Source organism: Cicer arietinum, chromosome 8 (assembly GCF_000331145.2).
Source record: "Cicer arietinum cultivar CDC Frontier isolate Library 1 chromosome 8, Cicar.CDCFrontier_v2.0, whole genome shotgun sequence".
NCBI classification, from domain to species: Eukaryota; Viridiplantae; Streptophyta; class Magnoliopsida; order Fabales; family Fabaceae; genus Cicer; species Cicer arietinum.
The window spans coordinates 27,787,608-27,794,912 of record NC_021167.2 but is presented as its reverse complement, the minus strand read 5'-3'; positions in this window follow the sequence as shown (position 1 = coordinate 27,794,912).

Below are 7,305 nucleotides of genomic sequence, written 5' to 3'. Positions count from 1 at the left end.
ACATTTCCTTGATTTAGCAAATGACATTGAAAGGCTATTAGCAATTCTTTTGTGGAAGCCACTCAAGTACAAGAAAGAAGGCCTAAGTGTAGCATTGGGAAAAATAATAATGTATTTTTTTTGACTAATTCATTGCCTTAAAATGTTTATCCATCCCATATAAAATGCAATTTCTTATCCATTGGTCTTCTCAATCTCTTACCCTAGTCTTTGTCCTATTTTTTCTCTCTCTCTCTCTCTCTCTATATATATATATATATATAAATAAATGTATCAGCATATATTAAATTACATTAAGAGTTACACTCATTTGAATATCATATTAGATAAATATTTTTTTAAATCGATCGATAAATTGAAAGTTAATACCATATAGATTATATTTATAATTTTTGACATAATGGATAATTATTTTCTATGACATTACGATGCGTTAAGATCAACGTCAATAATGTAAATATATATATATATATATATATAATTAGTTTTGATCCATCTTGATGATATAGTAAATGATTATCGATTAATGTCAAAATTTATAAATATGATCTATATGATAATATATTATTCAAATGATCTATATAGTTTTTATCTAATATTTAATTTTAAAAAAATGTTATTCAAATACAATTTTATTGAATGAATGAATGTGGCTATTAGTATAACTATATGAATGTAATTTAATCACTTATTTATATATATATAAATATTTTTTTCAATATGAAACTTCTTTTCTATGTATAATGCTATAAATATTTTTTTTAATGTACAAGCTCGATTAAATCAATAACTTTGTATATATTTATAGGTTATAATAGCATTTCTATATTACTCGGAGATTGAATATTATCTAAAAAACTACTAGTTACACGTTATTTATTTCTTAATTGAATTCTTTTCTTTTCTAGATTTTATAATCAAATTCTTGATTTCTAAAATTTATTTTCCTTAGAAATCAAAAGACTGAGACAAAAAAATAGCGTCTTTGATATTATTTTACATGGTTGATTGTTTTTCATTTTGGTTGTTTTTTTTATAAAATATTATTATAACTTGTGTTAGATTAATGATCAACAGACATTCTTAGAGGGGATTGGAAAAAGGTTTATATTCATTAATCACAAGAATATAGTCATAAAATATTACAAATTAAATTTATTGTTGATTCAAATATTATTTTTAGTAAACAAATGTGAAACTTGGAATGACAATTAGACTTGTATTTATTGGATAGTGGTAAAAAAAACACCCTAAAGCGTAGGATGTCCTAGTATGTTGTTATCCTTCACACTTATATAATATGTAAATTATTTTTATTATTATTATCGTATGACATAAAAATATGAGTAAAGATGTAGAATTTATTTGTATATTAGGCTATCAATTTAATATACAAATAAAATAACAACAAAAATTAGTCAAATTCTTCTCAAATTATTCGAGTGGAATAAAATATTTCATAAATAAAAAATATATAAAGTTAAGGACTAAATATATTTGTAATATAAATTTTTTAATTTTTCTAAAATATTTCTTTGAACTATAGTCTTTTTAAATTTTCTGTATAAATTTTGTATAATAAATTAAGTAATTTAATTTTTTTAGTTAAATTATATAAAAAACATTATATTTTTTATTGATCGTAAATATACTTTATCTTATTTAAAAATAATGTATGTTGTATTCGTAGTAAGCATTATAGTCGGACGCTAAACTTAAGATTGAATTTAAATTATTTTAAACTTTAAAATTCAAACTAAATACTCACTTAAGGAAAATAAATTATCTATCTTTAATAGATTATTTTAGTGACTCTAATATATTTTAAAATAAATTAATAATTAAAATTAAATATAAAAATTATTTAGATAAAAGAAAATAATTGATAAAAAAATATGACAGATATAAAATCACTGAATATAAAAGACTCAAAGATAAAAAATTCTTATACCTCACTTAGGCTAAGGTTTTGATGGTTAAACATGGGATGGAGAAAGCCATAAAATGGCAAGGTTTATTATGAGTTAATTAATGAGTGACGGTGCCTAATTAATGTAATGGGGGGTTTGTGACTATGAGGTTTGTCTAAAGTTGATGTGACATTTTGGTAAATGAATGGATGAAATTGAAAAGGCAAAGAAGGGTAGGCAGGTCAAAATGTCATGCTAGTTGCTGCATCTACTCTTAATTTAATGGACATACCTTCTTTCCCATAACTACATAAATATGCATTTAAGTTATTACTTTTTAAATAAATAAACAAAAACCCAAGATATAGACATGCATAAATATGATTTTTTTTTTTAAATTTAAGAATTAGGAAATGCATTTGTTTTAATTGAAAATGCATTTGACATAAAAAAATTGTGAATAATTCATTGCCATAAGTAAAAATCATTTAAGAGATAATCTCTTTTGACATAGGAGTATATATATTTTTTGTTATGTTAAGTGTTTTTAGGCACTTGATATAGTATTAAAAAGTATAAATTTTATATTAAAAATATAACTGTTTTGATTTTTAAAGAGTTGAATACATAAAAGCACTAATTATTTTTTTTTTATATGTAAATGCAATTGAACTTTCAATTAAATAATTAAAAGATATTAATATTTATCGCAATTGACAACTTCACATAAATTATAAAAAAAATTGATAAATGAAATAAAAATAATAAAAGTTTTATTAAATTAATATTTTAATCATTGATTGATTTTCATTATCCTAAATATGTAAACTTAAGAATAATGTACATAATATTAACTAAATGATATAAATATTAAAAAATAATTAATATTATATTAAAAATAAAAAATAACAACTCTTTTTGAATAAATTTTTCTTGTGAATGTGACAATTATTATAAAACGATAGTATATTACAATATCATTTATCCTTATTAACTTATTGAAGATATATATAGATTATTTATTAGAAGAGTAAGATGTATCTTGAATTTAGATTTCCTATACTCTCAAACACTAAAAAGTTTCACTCAATGCATCACAATCATATATTTGTGTGATTTTTGACATACAATTCATAATTAAATTCAAACGTTAGTTATAATAATTATGATTCATAATCTATATTTTCTTCAAATTTTTAAAATTGATTTTTTTAATGAATTATGTATTCTTTTTTTCTCTTTTAAATTATTTCAAAAGAAATAGGTAGATGGATGAACATTATTAATTTTTGGAAGAATGGAACTGGTCTAGTGGATTTGAGCAGAAAGATAGCTAGGGACCAACAATTAAGGACTGTACAAAATGAATTTAAAGGGTGTACTAAATAAATGTGGATGACCTTTATACTTTTTGAATAATGAATTTCAACCATCAATGCTAATATGAATCAATAGATCCATGGTCCCAGAAGAATGATGCAGATATTTAAGAAATGATGTGAGACTCCATAAAATTATCTTCAAATGCAACTTGATTGCTCATTAATTTAATGATTGAGATATAGTACTTTGGATTGTGAAATTAATACATTTGAATTGTAGCCCATGGTTTGCAAATATCACAAAAGATTACAATTTTTTTTTTGGAAAGAAAATAATATATTTATTTTATGAAAATATTTATTATTTTTTATTTTTAAAATTTATGTTAAATTTACTTTAAAAAATAAGAAATTCTCTTGAAGTTAAACACTTGTTTATATTTATGAAAAAAAATAAAATAAAAAATAGTTGTTTTTTTTATTATTTAAAAATGTATCTGATAATCATTTTATGTTTTCTCAATCACAATAATTCATTTCAAAAGTCTTATATTAATATTAATTTATGATTAAAAATAATATTTTAACCATAACAAATATTTTTAGTGACATGACAAATATTTTAATTTATGATTAAATTAATTTATGATTAACTTGTAATATTTTTTAGTGACATGACAAATATTTTAACCATGTTACGTTGTTAGAGTGGCCATGGACAAAGTTGAGATGGCGTGACCGTTTAGGACCCCAACTTTCGAATGGCACTAAAAATATATTTTATAATTGAGTATCATATATAAATATTAAAATAAAAATTTATATTATTTAAATAATATACAAGAGTTATTCAAAAAATTATAAATACTTCGTATTAAATAAATACATGTGATTTAATAAATTGAAGAATAAAATTAAATGATTGTATCCATAATTTTAGAAGTTTAAAAGTTTAATTGGGGCACTAAAACTATAATTTAAATATGGATAATTGAGCACTCTTATTATTATTATTATTATTATTATTATTATTTTTTTATTTTTTTTTTATCTCTTATATGTATATATTAAGACTCACAAGTCACAAATGGCCTTGATGCACTAAAACTATCATTTATTGAGGTAATATTTTCTTGATTCGTCTAGGACACTCAAATTCTAAAAACCGGCTTTGATGCCTCTCACATAAGTGTCACATTATTAATACGGGAATTGGAGGGGACCAAAATAATCCAACAAATTTAAAAATAAGAGGATTAAAAAACTAGATTTATTATGACTCTCAAGCTTTATCTCAAAAAAATCTATGATAAACTTGAATGACAATTTATCATGGAATCCGTTGACATGTTATGATTGTCTTTGATACTAAATAATATTATTCAACATTGTTTTGCCCTTGAATCTATAATTATCAATTGAAATGGTGCTTAAACTAATTTTCTTGGTACTTTTAGAGGGCTTAGACAAATGGGTCATATCTCCCATTATCTATTTGTGCTGACTCTGTAGAGATTGAGCCACAAATTAAAGATCCAGTTACAAACGACTAATGGAAACCTTCATTTTGGTAAGGGTGGGGGACCCTACCTCTCACACATATTATTTGTTGATGATATTGTTTTGGTGGCTCAGGCTAATATATAACAAATTCAACTCATTAAATTCATTTTGAGCATACTTATGTCGTATAAAAAATACAAGTTATTTTTCTCTAAACATATGTCAATTACGGAATCATTTTCTTTAAGTCAAAGTATGAGAATTGACCTAGCTGCAAATTTTAGAGCATACTTTGGTGTTCCTTTGATCAATCGACGACTCTCAAAAGATTTATTCTTCTTTATCTTGGGTAGACTAGGATCTAAACCCATAAATTAGAAAGCTACCTCTCTTTTATTTCCAAGTAGAATTACTCTTGCTCAATCATCTCTATCTAGCATTCTTGCTTATGTGATACAAACTATGTCAATTCTTAGTTCTATTTGTGACGAAACTGAAAGATTATGTCGCAACTTCATTTGAGGTAGTACAACTGGACATAGAATATGTCATTTGATCTTTTGAGAAACAATTTGCAAACCAAAGTAGGAAGGTAGACTTGGCTTCAAGAATATCAAAGTCCCTAACCAGGCATATATGACTAAACTTGTTTGGCAATTGGTTTAGAACAAAGACGTCTTTTGGGTTCAACTAGCCGAAGCGAAGTATAATTGTGGTATTATGAGCACTCTTCTTATCCAACGACTCAACGTTGCTTCTAATACTTTGAGAAATATTTGCAAAGTGTGATCTAATACCGAAAGTGATGTGCGATGGTTATTTGTGATAATTCTACAAATTTTTTAAATGATCACTAGATACCAGGTTGTGGCAAGCTTGCCGACTCAATACTTCTTGCCATTCCACCTAGAGAATATGAGTTTTCTGTATCGAGTTACACCAATGGTACATATTGGAATTGAATTAAACTGCAACAAATTTTGTCTTAGTCAATTTGTGAGAAAATTCGATCTTTGAAGCCTCAAATCGACACTTCTCCAGATTTTTCCACATGGCTACCATTGGGTACTTATGCTTGACTTTAATGGAGTCTTACTCGCAACGATATTGGAAACATACCTTGTGCATGAAAAATATTCATTGGTATGACGGTTAATGAACTCTAAAAATATTGAAACTCTTTAGTTTTCTCTCAAAATACAAAGATATGTAGTGATTTGTGGCATTACATTTATAACTAAGGTGATTTTATTCATAACTCTTTGATCACGAGTAAGGTTTTAAAGTAGAACTTGATTAACCCTAATTAAAAAACATGGATTAAGCTCACTGTGGGAGTTATGAAGATTAACATTTATGGTGCTTACACTCGTATTGTTGGCTCATCGGCTTGTTGGAATCATTCAAGACCATAATCATAAGTTCATATGTGGTTTCTACTGCAAAGGGGTATCCAACAACTCTTTATTTTATGAAATGTGGACTTTTTGCATTGGTGTTTTATTAACTCGTGATAAAGGTATTTATAATGTTATTTTTTAAACTGACTCATTGGTCCTCCTCTCCATGACCAAGAAAAATTATCCTAAGTTTACTCCTTTGTCTATCCTCCTCAAATAGATTATTTTTATATTGTATCAAATGAATTAGACCTATTCCCTTAATTATTATATGAGAGAAACAAATAGATGTGTTCATTTCTTAGCTCAACTTCATCACAGTTATGTGTACATTTTTTTGTTGTTAGATTGATTTATTATATATGATGTCGAAAGTTATTATTCTTAATTTTCAATTTTCTTTAATTAATATAATTTTTTTATATAAAAAAGTTAGATTTAGAAAAAAGAGGAACAATAACTTAAAATTGAAAAAAATAAAAGACTAAAAAATACATTTAAACTTATATTTTTATCAATAAATTAAAATAAATACATATTTTAAAAATAAAAACAAAAAACATTTGCCTAAAGTAAACAAGCCCCGAATGTTAATATATTAATATACTTTTTATTCATCAAAGTTTAAACATTGATACTTTAGTTTAACTCTACCGACTCCAATTCTGTCATCCTTAGTTTAAATCACTTAAGCTATCAAACCATTCACATGTAGGGTGTGAGAGATTATTATATTTAATTAAGAGTAATTATATAAATGAATTGAGAATTATATTTTTATTCAAAATTTTAAGATAATAAATTATGAATATTTTTATTTATATAATACTAAATATATATTTTTTAATTAATATTAAATTTATATATTCACACTTAATGTAAAATAAATATGACAATTATAAAAAGAATATAACTTTTGTTTGTTTGAAAAGTAAATTTGAAGTTCTAAACATGCCTTAAATTTTTAATTATTTTAAAGGGAGAAAAACTATTTTGTAAAGTTGTGAAGATACATTGGACACCACACTTCAAATCAGATAAAGCTGTGACTCTGACCTTACCACACATGCATTGATACGTCTCCACACAACACAATCACTCATTCATTTTCTCTTCTCACTGTTCACTAATAACATAATCCAACAAGACTCAAATAAAATTATTTTAATC